This window comes from Pelobates fuscus, chromosome 4 (genome assembly GCF_036172605.1).
Source record: "Pelobates fuscus isolate aPelFus1 chromosome 4, aPelFus1.pri, whole genome shotgun sequence".
In the NCBI taxonomy this organism is placed as follows: Eukaryota; Metazoa; Chordata; class Amphibia; order Anura; family Pelobatidae; genus Pelobates; species Pelobates fuscus.
The window spans coordinates 189,288,819-189,305,147 of record NC_086320.1 but is presented as its reverse complement, the minus strand read 5'-3'; positions in this window follow the sequence as shown (position 1 = coordinate 189,305,147).

The following is a 16,329-nucleotide window of genomic DNA, read 5'->3' as shown; positions in this document are numbered from 1 at the left end:
TTTATTTAAATATTTTTGGGTGAGGCATTACAGGACAGAGTGCTTATCCACGGGACATGTTAACTCACGGGCAGCTGGCTCATCAAGGAACCAGAGCAGCTTGAACGAGCAGCTTGAACGGTGTCCCAATAGCTTGCATTTAAAAACCAAAAAACATTTTTCACTGTTATAGATTGAATAGCAGTTAGTTGTCTCCAAGCGTCTGTGTGTCAGGCCTGCTCATCTGCCCACAGTCAGGTGTCTGTCACGGACATGTTTGAGCGTAAGAAGCCAATGTCAGAAAGTCACCCCATTGCCCGGCGTCTGACAGCTGGCTTGTCTGTACTATTAGCCCGCCAGCTTTTACCATACAAGCTGGTGGAGTCTGAGGCGTTCAAAAAATTTGTAGCTATTGGGACACCGCAGTGGAAGGTACACGGCTGAAATTTATTTTCACAAAAGGCAATCCCCAACCTGTACTCGATTGTGCAAAAGGAAGTAATGGCATGTCTGGCACACAGTGTTGGGGCAAGGGTCCATCTGACCACTGATACCTGGTCTGCAAAGCATGGTCAGGGCAGGTATATCACCTACACTGCGCATTGGGTAAACCTGCTGACGGCTGCCAAGCATGGAATGCGGGGCTCTGCAGAGGAGTTGGTGACACCGCCATGACTTGCAGGCAGGCCTGCTGCCACCTCCTCTACTCCTCCTACTCCATCCTCTTCCATAACCTCCTCGGCTGAGTCCTCTTCTGCTGCTGCGTCTTGCTCCACATCAACGGCACCCCCACAGCTCCCCAGGTACTATTCCACATCCTGGATACAGCAGTGTCACGCCGTCTTGTGTTTGACTTGCTTGAAAGCAGAGAGTCACACCGGACAAGCACTCCTGTCTGCCCTGAATGCACAGGTGGAAAAGTGGCTGACTCCGCAGCAACTGGATATCGGCAAAGTGGTTTGTGACAACGGAACAAATTTGTTAGCGGCATTGAAGTTGGGCAAGTTGACACATGTGCCGTGCATGGCACATGTGTGTAATCTGATCGTACAACGCTTTGTGCATAAGTACACAGGCTTACAGGACGTCCTGAAGCAGGCCAGGAAGGTGTGTGGCCATTTCAGGCGTTCCTACACGGCCATGGCTCACTTTGCCGATATCCAGCGGCGAAACAACATGCCAGTGAGGCGCTTGATTTGCGACAGCCCTACACGTTGGAATTCAACACTCCTAATGTTCGACCGCCTGCTCCAACAAGAAAAAGCTGTTAATGAATATTTGTATGACCGGGGTGCTAGGACAGCCTCTGGGGAGCTTTGTGCATAAGTACACAGGCTTACAGGACGTCCTTCTTGTCTCTGTACTTAACTGACAACAGCTCCTCTTGGAGCAGAGCTGAGGTCTCCCCCCTTCGTAGCCGGGTCCGTGCAAGTTGTCCTGGGAAACCTGTGCTGTTCTTTTTAATTGTGCCGCAAGCTACTGTATCAAAACAGTACAGTAGCTTGAACAAAGGGACACTTGTATAAAAATTGTCAGTATACAAGTGGTACCCTTTGTTCATCAGGGGGAATATCAGGTCCCAGACAATCTTGCCACTGGTTCCCATATGTTCTGGGCAACCTGGAGGGTCAAGGTGGCTATCCTTTCCCTCGTACCCGGAAGGCCTGTGTATACCCAGTCTTGCTATCACAGAGCTTATACATCTTTACACCATACCTAGAGCGCTTGGAAGGAACATACTGCTTGAATCCCAGCCTTCCCTTATACTTCATCAGGGATTCATCCATGCATATATTACTTCCAGGTGTATAAGCCTCTGCAAACCTGGCAGCAAATTGGGTAATCAGGGGGCAGATTTTATACAGCCTGTCAAACTGGGGATGCTCCCTAGGGGGACACAGGCTGTTGTCGCTGAAGTGCATGAAATGCAGAATCATTTCATACCTCTTCCTCGACATACATTGGGAGTAAATGGGGGTAGAGCAGATGGGGCTACTGCTCCAGTAGGAGCGGATGGAGGGCTTCTTTATGATGCCCATCAGCATAGTCAATGCCCAGAATCTTTTAAATTCTGGCACAGTGTGTATCTTTGCCAAAAAAGAGTCCGGATTTGTAGCTCGGAATTGATGGGCATATAAATTAGTTTGGGCGACAATCTTCCCCAATACAGAGATCCTTAGGACAGGTGTCAATCCATATCTGCCAAGTGACCCTATGTAGGGGGAACAGTCCCTATTCTGCTCTGTGTGAGGAGGAGGAATGGGAAATGAGTAGCTCGGCATCCAACCTTGTGCAAATGGGGTCTTTCATGCTGTCCTGCCTGTTGAGGGACCCTCGTATAAAAAGGCTGAAGGAGAACGACCTGTTCTGGGTGTCCACGCAACTAGACCCCCGGTATAAGCAGACAGTGGGGGAAATGTTACCGAATTACAAGTCGGAAAGGATGCAGCATTTGCAAAATAAATTAAAAAGTATGCTTTATACAGCGTATAAGGGTGATGTCACAGCACAATGGGAATCTAACAGGGGAAGAGGTGAAAGTCATCCTCCTCCTCCTCCCACGACCACGCCATATCTGCCAAGTGACCCTATGTAGGGGGAATAGTCTCTATTCTGCTCTGTGTCAGTGTTTATCATGGTCTCTGAGGACAGGTGTCAATCCATATCTCCCAAGTGACCCTATGTAGGGGGAACAGTCCCTATTCTGCTCTGTGTCCGTGTGCATCAGGGGCTCTGATTTAGGAATGTTAGGTGATTTCTGCCCTTTATGGATTAAAACCAGACTCTACATCAACTGTGTAATTTTCCATGGGAGTTTTGCCATGGATCCCCCTCCGGCATGCCACAGTCCAGGTGTTAGTCCCCTTGAAACAACTTTTCCATCACTTTTGTGGCCAGAAAGAGTCCCTTTTGGTTTTAAAATTCGCCTGCCCATTGAAGTCAATGGCGGTTCGCCCGGTTCGCCGGTTCTCGAACATTTGAGGAAGTTCGCGTTCGCCGTTCGCGAACCGAAAATTTCGGGTTCGCGACATCACTAATCTTCCCATTCCCCTTCTTTTACTACACAGTTGACTCTCCCTGTAACCCCTCTATCCCACCCACACGTCTCACCTATCTATTTCACCCCTTAATTTTACTTGCCCTTATATTCCACAATTTTACTTGTGTCTCTGTATTTATACCACACAAACTCATTTCCATCCAATTCTCCACTTCTATCCAATTTCTACACTTGTGTCACTGCCTTTCTATCACCCTTCACTTGTCTCTCCTTCCATCTTTACTCTTGCCTCAGATCCTGTGTAAAATGGTGCGGACATTGGTCTGCTCTTTCTCAGGAGCTCCCATGCAGGTTTAGTTTGCAGAGGAGATTGAGCTATGATGTCAGACAATCTCTCTTAGTGTCCTCCAGCTTCCTCTTGGCACTTGTTTCAGGACTCTCATTGGGGTACTGGCTGTACCCCATTGATAGTGACCCTGGTCATAACGTTCCAGACCCACACATATATATATTATTTAAACGAGAATGCCATAATATCATGAGTCACTTTAAACCGCACAATTTAATTTACACATTTTAATATATACATGATATTTTCCAAGAATTTGTGACAGAATGTAACAGACAATATGTTATTTTTACCATACATATACCATAAACTATATAATCCATTTTTTAAAATTAAATTTCTCCAAAACAAAACTTCTCATCTTTTCGCATTAAAACACTACTACTTCGGGGGCGTGGCCAACTGCCGACCAGAGCAGCCGCATGTAACGATCGCTCCGTGATCCACCGTGCCTAAAGCAACGATAAGCCGTCTGGTGAGCTCAAAAAAACTATTCCCAGGGAGCGGACACTGCTGTGGACACACATGGCACCCCCAAGACAGACCAAACTGACCGATCCGGTGCGGCAATCTGGAAAAAGCCGCATGCGGCAAATCCAAGATGGCGGCGGGTCCGCGCCACATTCACCGTGCTCGGAGGGAATACCTGACCCAGAAGACTGCACTATCGCTCCAGAAGACGCCCCAGTAACCAATAAAAGCCTGCACACTATGATGCAGGATCTGAAAGGATCCCTGAGAGCGGATCTCCGCCAAATAGCGGATGACTTACGCAGCGACATCCAGGAACTGGGGGGAAGGACAAACCAACTAGAGGCTAAGACTGACGAACTTTGCCTGGCACACAATGACCTTGTAGACAAATTACAGAAAATGGAAGAAGAACAGACCGCCATGCGCCTTAAACTTGCAGACATGGAGGATAGGGCGAGGAGGAACAATCTACGCTTCAGGGGAGTAGCTGACAACATCCCGCAAGAGGCCCTGGCGCACTATATAAAGACCATGTGCGCGGCTCTAGTTCCCCACTTGAAAGAAGAAGCCTGGATGCTTGATAGGGTTCACCGCCTCCCACGACCCGCCAGATTTACAGCTGACACCCCTAAAGATATAGTGGCCCGATTTCATTATTATGGCTCCAAAGAAGAACTACTTAAAACAACGAGAAAACTCGCTAACCTGCCAGAACCTTACCAGGGGATCAGTGTGTATGCTGACCTTTCGGCAACTACCATGGCGCGCAGACGGGAATTCATTGATGTTACTAAAACACTGAGGAACCACAATATACCTTACCGATGGGGATACCCGACGAAGCTTCTAATATGGCATGGAGGGAAATCGGTGGTGGCCCTGGAACCTGAGGTGGGACTAGCCAAGCTAAAAGAATGGGGCCTACATCACGCCATGGGACAGTCACCTAAACAGAAGCCCCCACTACCGAAAAGAATGAGGCCTGAATGGACTCTCGCAGGCTCCCCGGCGAAATTGAATTGAATTGAATACTCTATCTTCCACGGACTGATGACTATCCTTGGCTACGCACATCTTCAAGGATCACTTGAGTATCGCATTGCTCTTATTGTCACCAGAATATTATATGCTAATTTCCCGTTTCTTATACTCTGTAGCAATTAGGTCTTTAATGGCTCAATAACTGTTAGAGATGTGATATTGGATAGGAACCCCAGGGTAAATGTTCATTCAATAGGTCCCCTGTGACCCTCACAAGTCATGTTTTCAGGGCCCAACACACTACTTTAAGGAGGTACTTACAAACCACCAGTCACATTCGTCTTACCCGCATATGGCCTCGATGCCGACGGGAAGGCCGCAAATTTGGGCAACTCACTTTAATGCCCCTACAAACCTACTTCAGGTGGAGGTCTCTAATAAAAGACACAGATATACACCCGTACTGAACCGAATAGCAATCGAGGGGCCTATATAGCAATATATATTGCATCAGTGTCCTGAGTCACCTAATAAAGAGAATTTACCCCGAGGTATACCCCCTTATACACTTAGGCCCTCACGACAAAAGGCCATCCAAGATCACCGACTAGGCCCCACGAGCAGCGGGGTTTCCAGACCCAGGTGTATCACACTACAAATTGTCATCACCCAGGGACATCTCTGCCATGTCCACATATCTCTATTTTGTGTTTCACTATAGGAATAGGATGCAATGCATGTATGTTTGAAATGTATATTCCTTTATCTGATATATGGTTATCTGCCGCTACTTTAAATGTCCAGACAACTCAAACGATAAGAGAGGGCACATAACGGTGGAATACCCGCCACCCTACCCAGACCAGATAATGTGTAGTGTGTTTAGACACACACGCCCTGGTTTCTTTCTTTGCACTAACGGCAAAGGAGTTTTGTATAAAGTTTACTGTATATATTGTTCATATTGTTTGTTATGTTTAATATGTTTACCCTTCTCTCGTATGCTAAACCGTACTATGAACCGAAAGGTTGACGATAGCTTCCCGAATATGTACTTGGTACCACGTAACACTCACAGCGGGCAGGTGCCAGGCATTCACCTACAATTCCATAGGATAGGTATTCACCACATAGGGACACAACCCTCCCAGCTGGGATCTGTTACCAAATTATTCCTAATATGTATGCACAAGACGATTAACCCTTCCCGTACAAATGGCATCATTTAAAGTCCTTTCTCTTAATGTAAAAGGCCTAAATAGTCCCCATAAAAGGCGTCTCGCAATTCAAGAAATGTCAAAATCTAATGCAGCGATTGCCTGTTTACAAAAACACTACTACTTCCATGTCCATCCCCCTCAAAGACAATGGCACTACTATCAGTTCTACCTCACAAGCTTGCTTCCCTGACTTGGTCTTTGATTCTAACTAGAGATGTCTCGAACAGTTCGCTGGCGAATAGTTCCTGGCGAACATAGCTTGTTTGCGTTCGCCACGAATGGCAAAAATGTGCGGTTCGGTTCGCCCCCTATTCGTCATCATTGAGTAAACTTTGACCTTGTACATCACAGTCAGCAGACACATTCCAGCCAAACAGCAGCAGACCCTCCCTCCCAGACCCTCCCACCTCCTGGACAGCATCCATTTTAGATTCATTCGGAAGCTGAATTCTTTTTTTTTTTGTATGTTTTTGTATTTTATTTTTTTAGACAGAAGTGTTATATTTGAGCATGCTAGGCTGAACGTGCGTATATCATGGCTAGTTGCACTAAGGGTATGAGTATATAGCAGTACATTGTTGTGAAAGATGGCTGTCATGTTTAGGGTGTAGCTTGCACGTTATCAACTGTGTATTTATATCAGCAGCTCCACCACTAGTTATAAATCAAGTGTGAGTCGCCCCATGAGATGAGACTAGTGAATAACATAATACATGAACGGTTAAGGTAAAGGCATGTAAGGAACTACGGCAATAAACTCTTTAGGAGGTGAAATAATAACATGTTTAAACGCTTGCTATTTTACGATTAGTTAATGTGCAGAGAGCAGTTCATGTGATCAAAGGCATGGTGTGGAGGATCGGCTATAGTGGGACATGCTTGGCAGGCTGCTGTTTACTGCTTGTGCTCATCCGATCCCTTCTGGGTGCCAGATGCAGACCCTGGGAGTCCCTGATACCTGGAACAACAAAGGCAAGTCTCTGGCTGAGTGCCGGGTTCGCGGCTTGAGGTGGTAGAAGTTTGTTTTGTCGGGTGGTCGGATCTGTCCCGGTGGTGCTTCACGTCTGGTGCGGGATTGTGGTGGTTTAAGGTGGAGGCGATCTGGTGGTCTGCTCAGCTCCCTCGCGCGCCGCACAATGAGGCTGGGAGCCGGAATATGACGTCATATTCCGGCTCCGCCTCCCAGCCTCACTGTGCGGCGCGCGAGGGAGCTGAGCAGACAGCTCAGGGGGAGTGCTCCCTCGCCGCCCACCCAGCAGCGCCGCCCGACCGCCCAGCAGCCACTGGACCACCAGGGAAAAAAGAAGGCCCCCCCCCAGCATTCCCAAAGGTAAGGAGGCTGGGGGGGTTAAAGTAAAAAAAAAGCCACTGGACCACCAGGGAAAAAAGAAGGCCCCCCAGCATTCCCAAAGGATTTAATTTAAAATTCGCCTGCCTATTGAAGTTCGCATTCGCCGCTCGCGATCGGAAAATTTTATATTCGCGACACCTCTAATTCTAACCTCTTACATCGAGTATGCCACCAAATTCTTTTGTTTTCATCTCAAACACATACCTCACATCTGCCTCTACCCAGCACCAGATTTAGCTAAGATGCTCCTCCATGACACTATCATCTCTTTACACACTGCCAACTATCTGAACTATCATCTATAATGAATGCTGCAGCCAGGCTCACCCCCCATGCTTACCACCTCTGTCTCTAATATATATAGGATTCATATTAAAATTGTGGTCCTCATTAACAAGTAGCTTCATAACACTGCTCTTATATACCTATCCTCACTAACATACAAGTGCATCCCATCCAGACCACTACACTTTGCCAAAGACCTGTGTCTATCCTGTGTTCATAATTGCATCTCTTATTCTCTAGGATTTTTCTAAGACTTCACCATTACTATGGAACTATCTCCACTGCTCTCACCTAGACTCCACTAAAAAAAATAAAGAAGCACACCCTCCCCTCTCTTAAATATTGTTTCCTCTCATGCAACTTAAATTTAGAGTAGCTTAAAGATAGAGTACACAGAATTGTATTGATGTAAAATTTTCAAGCTGGACAATCGTGGTAAATGGGAAAACAGGGTTCTGTTCTGGGACCACATCTATTCAACATATATTTAAATGATCTTAAAATAGGCATTACAAGTCATGTGGCAGTGTTTGCAGATGACACAAAACTCTTAAAGTAATTCAATTGATATTACTTTGCTGCAGAGAGATTCAGATAGATTTGGAGACTAAACACTCAAATGGCAAATTAAATTAAAAGTCCTGCGCTCAGTCCCATCACTCCTGGGCGGCAGCAACGACCACAGTACACATCAGCCACCTTACATACAGTAAAAACCAAAGAAAAAGTTACCTGCGCTCTCTCCTGATTCCCTACGTATATTAAAAAAAAATGGAGGACCTTTAGTTACTCCAGTGGCCATTGGAAGGAATGCCTGCCTGCCAACGTCAAGGCAGACCCCCATAGGCGGGTCCTACACTGACCTTTCACCTTCCTTATGTCAGGGTGGCGGTCCGGTGACCAGGACCCAGTATGCCTGATGTTGAAAGTAGGAGTCACAGTGTGGAAGTGGATTAGCACCCTGGCTAACCGCACGCCCCATGCTGTTGAGCACCAGCATTTGTGCGGCCACATACCAGGACCCTGATGCAGCTTCAGCGGATCCCAGGAACTAGGAGCTTGGAAATAAGCAGTCCTCCCAGGAGCTGAATATGGAGGCTCTGCAGCAGGAATGTATCCAGTACAGAAACAAGACAAGACTAGAACAGATACCAAACATGAAAACAAGACAGAACTAGTAGAACCCAGAACCAGAGAAGGATAGGAAGCTAAACCCAGAACATGTACACAATACATAAGGGAAACATTAACAGAACAGGGGCAGGACAGGACAGGACAGGACATGGACTGAGCATACAAAATAAAACAAGACAAGATATAATAGGCAAAATAAGAGGAGACATAACTAAGTACTATATGTGAAAAACTATGGGAATTTAGTTACATTAAAGGGTCATACATTGCATAAGCCTGCCACAACGCCAATGTACCCCATATTTGGCAGGTCCTACTCTAACTGCTTAATTTCTGCTAAATGAACCATAATAAAGCACATATAGCGCTTACCTGCAGGAAAAGTCAGAGAACTTGATCAACTGTCTGCAGGGACCAACTGAAAAAAAAGGAATCATGGAAAAGGAACAGTTGTGGCAACATAAAACAAACATTTAAAGGAATACAAGAGACTGGGAATTCCCGGAACGGAATACAGGAATGAACCCAGAAAATCAAGCATAAAGACAACCAGACGTAGAATAGAAAACCAGAAAAACCAAGGAAAACAAAACAAGAATTGTAAAAAGAGTACTGGATACCAGAAGCCATAGCCATAATGATCCGCAGCTAGGAACAGGATGTGACAGCTTCCTTGAGCTTCTGGCAAAGATATCTCTAATTAGACAGAGAGGGGTATTTTTTGTATACACCCCTATATATTTATTAACACTTAATAGGGAACACGTGGGATGGGCGGCAGCATTGTAACAAAGCTGTGTGATACAAAAAGTGAATACAAATACAAAAAGATAAGGCCTTACGATCGCTCCCATCACTCCTGGGTGGCAGCAACGACCACAGTACACATCAGCCATCTTACATAGAGTAAAAACTAAAGAAAAATGTACCTGCGTTCTCTCCTGAATCCCTATGTATATTTAAACAAATGGAGGTCATTTAGTTACTCCAATGGCCATTGGAAGGAATGCCTGCATGCCAACATCAAGGCAGACCCCCCTAGGCGGTTCCTACACTGACCTTTCACCTTGCTTCCTTAAATTTTATGTAGATAAATGCAAAGTTATGCACTTCAGGATAAAGATTGCACAATCGACATACATACATGATATGGACAACAAACTAGGCAGCATAATGCAATGTCAATTGACAGTTGCTAAGACCACTACGGTATTGTCATTTATAAATAGGGGCACTGATTCTCAGGATGAAAATATAATTTTGCCTCTTTTTAAAATAACTGGTAAGATCACACTTTGAATATGCTGTGCAATTTTGGGCACCTGTTTTAAAGAAGGATATTATGGCACTAGGAAAGTGCAGAGTCAGGCTACAAAATTTATAAAAGGAATGGAGTATTTTAGTAATGAAGAAAGGCTAGCAAATTGAAATCTGTTTAGTTTGTGAAAACAGCACCTCAGAGGGGATATAATAGCATTATACAAATACATTTGGGGCCAATACAAACCATTGTCTTGAAATCTATTCAGAAACAGGAGTATACATAGGACACAAGATCATGCATTTAGACTGGAAGTAAGGAGATTTAGTCTAAGGCCAATGAATTTTTACAGTAAGAAGTGACATTTTCTGCCTGAAGATGTGGTTTTATCAAAGGCTTTACAGATGTTTAAACAGCAATTGGATATTAGACATGTGCAATTCGGATGAATTTTGAGCAATTGGACATTCGGATGCTTACGAATGTCCGAAGTTCGAATTGCCAAATTTCTGAATTGCTCAACTGCCGAATTTCCAAAGTGCTGAACCGATCCGAATTGCTGAAGTTTCGAATTGCTGAAGTCCAGAATTACTGAAGTTTCAAATTGCTGAAATTCCAAAGTGGGTTAGGGTTTATGGTTAGGGCTAGGGGTTAATGGTATGGTTAGAGTCCAAATTGCCAAAGTCCCGAATTTCGGAAGTGATGAACCGAATGCCATTGATCTGACTGGCCGAAGCAGACACATTTTTTTTCTTACCCGAATTTCTAAAGCGAAATATACAATTACACAAACATAATATACAGGGATATCAATTTTATTTAGTGTGGTAATACATGCTTGAAGGAGACATCTGACTGCCATTCTGGGGTCAATAAGGAGTTTTGTTCTACTTTGTTGCAAAATTGGAAGTGCTTCAGACAGGGTTTTTTGCATTCTTTTGGATCAATTGCAAAAACAAATGTGAGGGGGAACTTGATGGACCAATGTTTGTTTTCAGCTATGAAACTATGTAACTATGTAATAATCATGCCACCACAGAATGTCAAACCAGCCAGACTATTGTTCCTGCAGTTGCCTACTGTCACTACTATTTAAATGTAATTAAACTACATACATCTACATCTGTAATGTTTAAAGTGGAGTAAATCCATTAGGATTTGCTTGTCTAGAGCAGATTTCTTGGCCTGACAATTTTTCTCTCTCCATTACCAATGCAGTACAGCATCTAGTTACTATACAACAAGTAGATGAAGCTGTACTAATTTGTCTTATTTGTGGACAACTTTTTCATAAAAGTTAATACCTCCTTGTGGTGACCATCATATCAGTGACCTATCTTATCTGATCTCAGAATGGTAAGGATAGAAGCAAAGTTCACCCTAATTAATATCACCAGTCAATTGAACATCTTCTCCTTTTGTATGCAAGCAAACAAATTATCTTTTGCTATGTATCAAAAACCAGAGCATCTTCCCTGCTATGTACCAACAAGCATAGAATCTTCTGTTGCTTGCTATCAAGCAGTGCATACTCATTCTTTCCTACAATATATCATCAACTATCATATTCTCTCCTGCCACATACAATCTAACAGAACATCTACCCTGCTGATTCCATAAAATAATCAATATTTTTCCTGCTGGATTGAATCAAATAAAAGCATTTCTAGTTTATTTATAGCAGACTATTGAAGTATCTTATTGGTGGTATAGTTAAATCAGATTTGTCACTTCTCTGAAAGAGACAGTTCTCATTCCCTCCTCTTAGTCAATGTTATTAAAGTGCTAGTGCAGTGGTGGTATAGTACATGGTAAATGGATTCATTGTATTATGATGTATCAGGCATGCTTTTGTTCAGGGTGGAATCATTGCCCCACTACACACTAAGCATGCTCATGTCCAAGATGACATAATTGCACCCATAATAATTTAGATACACTATTCAATGTAAGGGGCTACACTCCAAAAATATGCAAAAAAGATTTTGAGATTGCAGTGCTCCAGACCCTGTAGGTGGCCCCAACTATTCATAAATACTATATTTAAAATAATTAATATGGTTCAGGCACACTGTGACCTTCATCAAGCCACCACCAGATTATTATTATTATTATTATTATTATTATTATTATTATTATTATTATTATTATTATTATTATTATTATTGTAGGTTGTTTTTTTTTTTTGCAAAAACATTATCCATAATCTTTATTTTTTTATTTATGGATAAACATTATCCATAATCTTTATTTATGGAAACAGGTGCTACTTAAAATTATTAGAATGCATGCTGCATTTGCTTTCTAGAAAAGGAAAATGCCTTTTACTGGTACCATTATCAGGTTGTAACACTTTTTATGAATGTTACTGATATGTCTTTGTAGGTATTATTTAAAAAAAAAATGTTGGGGTTATATGACAAGCCTGTAGGATAGACTAAGATGGAGTTCATATGAAGCTCCAGATAATAGTAAAACCTTTTAGAAATATGGTTGTAATAAGCATTCAAAAGCTTAAATGCAGGTTTTATAAAATAAATTGCTGTGTATCTTTTGTCTGGTACTGAATAAGGTATATGTTATATATGTTTACTGATGTGTATAAATCTGGGTATAATTCTAAGTAGGATTATTTTACTAATTAATCTCTTTAGAATAGCCCATGGCATTCCATTGTAACATTGTAGTTATTCTTCAAACCTATATTTTACTCGCTAGACTTAATTAGTGGGTCCACACTCCATATCATGCTCAACTTCCCACCAAGTTACCTAGTTACTATCTCTCTTGCTGTTCTTCCACTTGTGCTTTTATATCTCACCGCCTCTAGATTGTAAGTTAGTTTGAGTATGGTCATCATCAACCTATTGTTTCTGTCACAATTATTGTAAAGCACTGTGGAATATGTTGGAGTTTTATAAATAATAATAATAATAATAATAATAATATGTGCAGCCAGTGCTGAATGCTAAACCATACTATGCTTCCTGGCTGAACAGTGGAGCAAGACACATCCTGGAAAATAGATATGTGCAATTAGTTTCGGGCCGAATATGTATTCGAACAAATTTCGGGCAATTCGGACATTCGGGTACTTCCGAATGGCCGAATGGCCGAAGTGCCGAATTGCCGAAGTGCTGAATTACCGAGGTCCCGAAGTTCTGAAATTACTGAATTTCTGAAGTGTCGAAGTGCTGAAGTTCCGAAGTTGCCGAAGTGCCGAATTGCCAAAGTTCCGAAGCACAGTATTGCCTAAGTACTAATATACTTACCCAGTGGAAGAAGAAGTTACACTGTATACAATTTTAAATAAAAAGTATACAAACATAGCCAGGATTCAGCTGTAAGCATTTGCAACACTTACAACAATCAAGTAACATACATTCATATAAAATGTAAGTTACTTGGCCAGTCAGTGTAATGACAGGAATGAATAAGTAGATAACTCCCTAATTCCCATGGTATTAGGGAGCTATCTACTAAAAGGCTGAAAGACCTGAATTGGTCTTTCAGCCAAATTTACTAATACTAAGTAAAGATGACTTAGTATTAGTAAATTATGCCCCTTCTCGCTATACCGCGAGTAGGGGCATGTCTATTAAACAGTGAGCAGCCTGTGGTTACTTGATCCACCAATCAGAGAGTTATGAGTCAAATTACACAGCGTAATCAGAGCACTCTGATTGGTGGATTTCAAACCAACCAATCAGAGTGCTGTGACAGGTAAATGTAGAGACTTACCTGTCAGTCTCTTCATTTACCTGTCAGAGCACTCTGATTGGATGGCTTAAACCCACCAATCAGAGTGCTCTGAGCCTAATTGCAGGGCGGGGCAAGGCTTTATAAGCCTTCCGCCTCCATGCAGAGCTCAGTCTGCGCAGAGCCCTCGCCGGGTGAAGAAGGATTATTTTTTTTTGCGCTTGTTTTTTTGTTTTTTTTTAGTGCGTCGGTTTTTATGGCTTTTTATTTGGCCTTTTTTGGGGCTGAAAAAATAAGATTTTAGAAGAAAGAAAACATCAAATGGTAAGTTTTTTTTATTTTTTTCAGGTACTTAGTTAAATGGTCCCCCCTCCTTATTTTTAGGGTGAGGGGGGTATGTAGGGGTTAATTTTTTGGGGAAGGGGGTGACTAGGGGTTTGGGGACCCTTAGTCACCCGGGGGAGTGGGGGTTATTTTTTTTATTTAGGGCCCCCACCCACCGCTCAGGGGTGGGGGCCAGGGGGAGGACATTAGGTCCCCCTAATTAGTATTTTAGGGCCCCCACCACTCAGGGGTGGGAGCCAGGGGGGAGGACATTAGGTCCTCCCCCTCATTCTAATTTAGGGCCCCCACCCACCGCTCAGGGGTGGGGGCCTGGGGGAGGACAATAGGTCCCCCCCATTATTTTACTTTAGGGCCCCCACCCACCGCTCAGGGCTGGGGGCCACGGGGAGGACATTAGGTCCTCCCCCCTCATTCTAATTTAGGGCCCCCACCCATTATTTTACTTTAGTTTTTAAAATGTGGGGGCTCTGGAGGGGGGACCCAGTTTTTTAACAGTTTTTTTTAACAGTGAGCAGCCACTGGCTGCTCACTGTTTAATAGACATGCCCCTACTCGCGGTAATTTTTAGTATTAGTAAATTTGGCTGAAAGACCAATTTAGGTATTTCAGCCTTTTGGTAGATAACTCCCTAATACCGTGGGAATTAGGGAGTTATCTACCAAGCGGCTGCAAGAGATGTTCCGAAGTCCCGAAGTCCCAAAGTGCCGAAGTTGCCGAAGTTCCGAAATGCCAAAGTGCCGAATTGCCAAGGTCCCGAAATTACCGAATTTCCGAAGTGTCGAAGTGCCAAAATTCTGAAGTTCTGAAGTGTCGAAGTGCCGAAGTTCCGACATTGCCGAAGTTCCAAAGTGCCGAATTGCTGAAGTCCTGAATTGCCGAAGTCCCGAATTTCGGAATGCCGAACCGAAACGAAAATGTTTCCCATGCACATGCCTACTGGAAATGGTAGGCAAAAGGCTGATATAGGAACAGAGACATGGTAAGGTGAAATAGATACCACCAGAGATGCTTTCATTTGATCTACCATGAGGCCACAAAAAATGAAAATCAAGGCCAGTTTAACTGCATTCTTTGCATACTGTATGTACTGTGCGAACTTTCCTTTGTGTGGAATCTAACTAATTAAAATGTCCCTGTCCTTCGACTGTAAACTAGCAGGAAGCAAGTAAATAGTTATAAAACCCTTGGCGGTGAGAAAATTAATTAAATGGCAGCTAGCCAGCACTTGCTAACCATCCACCATATTAAATGTGAGAGAAAAAAATGTTAAACAAAATAAAAATCCTAACATATTGCTCTAAGGGAGGTTTTAAACCTGCAACCATATGCCCCCAAAGGCCATGGGACATTGCTGCCTAGTCACTAGAAAAGGTCACATTCCACGTGGATGGACCTTCAAACAACTGGGATATATAAAACCCCCATGCCCTCACTCATGGACATCATGTTCTAATTAACAAAATAAGCGGGGGAGGTATATGTTATGTCCATTGTCATTGCATTTAAACTATTATACTATTCACCAATGGGTAAACAATAAAAGGGTTTATTGTATCTCGCCAAATAATGCCATGTCTCCCCCTAGGTGTTACCAAAACTCTAGTCAACCGCTCCAATAAAAATAAATTACCTTATATATTCCACTCACCCTAATTATAGTAAAGGGGAGGGAATAATGATGTCATTGGTAGTCCTCTTTCATCTGATTCACTTCTCTCAAGACTTGTCTGTTTGAGAACTCTGATTGGTTAGCTTACCAGTATATCTTTTGGTTAGCTTACCAGTATATCTTTTGACTGGGTTGGAAGTGAAATTCAAACACAGCCAATCTCAGTATTTTGTAAATATTTGCTCTTTATGAAATACATATTTTCAATATGGAGGTGACAGAGCAACTTTAAGGAATCTGTGTTCTTGGTTTCTTCATGATATATATATATATATATATATATATATATATATATATATATATATATAAAATTAAACAAAATCTGCACACTAGTCAAGCAATAATATATCACTCTTTTTTGTTTCATAGTTTTGTCTTTGTCTATTTGTGAATCTATCATTACTTGTGTCGACTCGATATCTGTTGGGTGAGGGGTATCTATGTGTTTTCTTTGGTGAGTAGTGTTTTGTCATCTTTCTTGAGCCATAATTTCTATAAGGTGAAGATTTATTTGGAGAGTGGTTTCTATTTGGTGGTGGAATTCTGTGTCTTTGTTGAGTATTCTCATTGTGTAACTATGA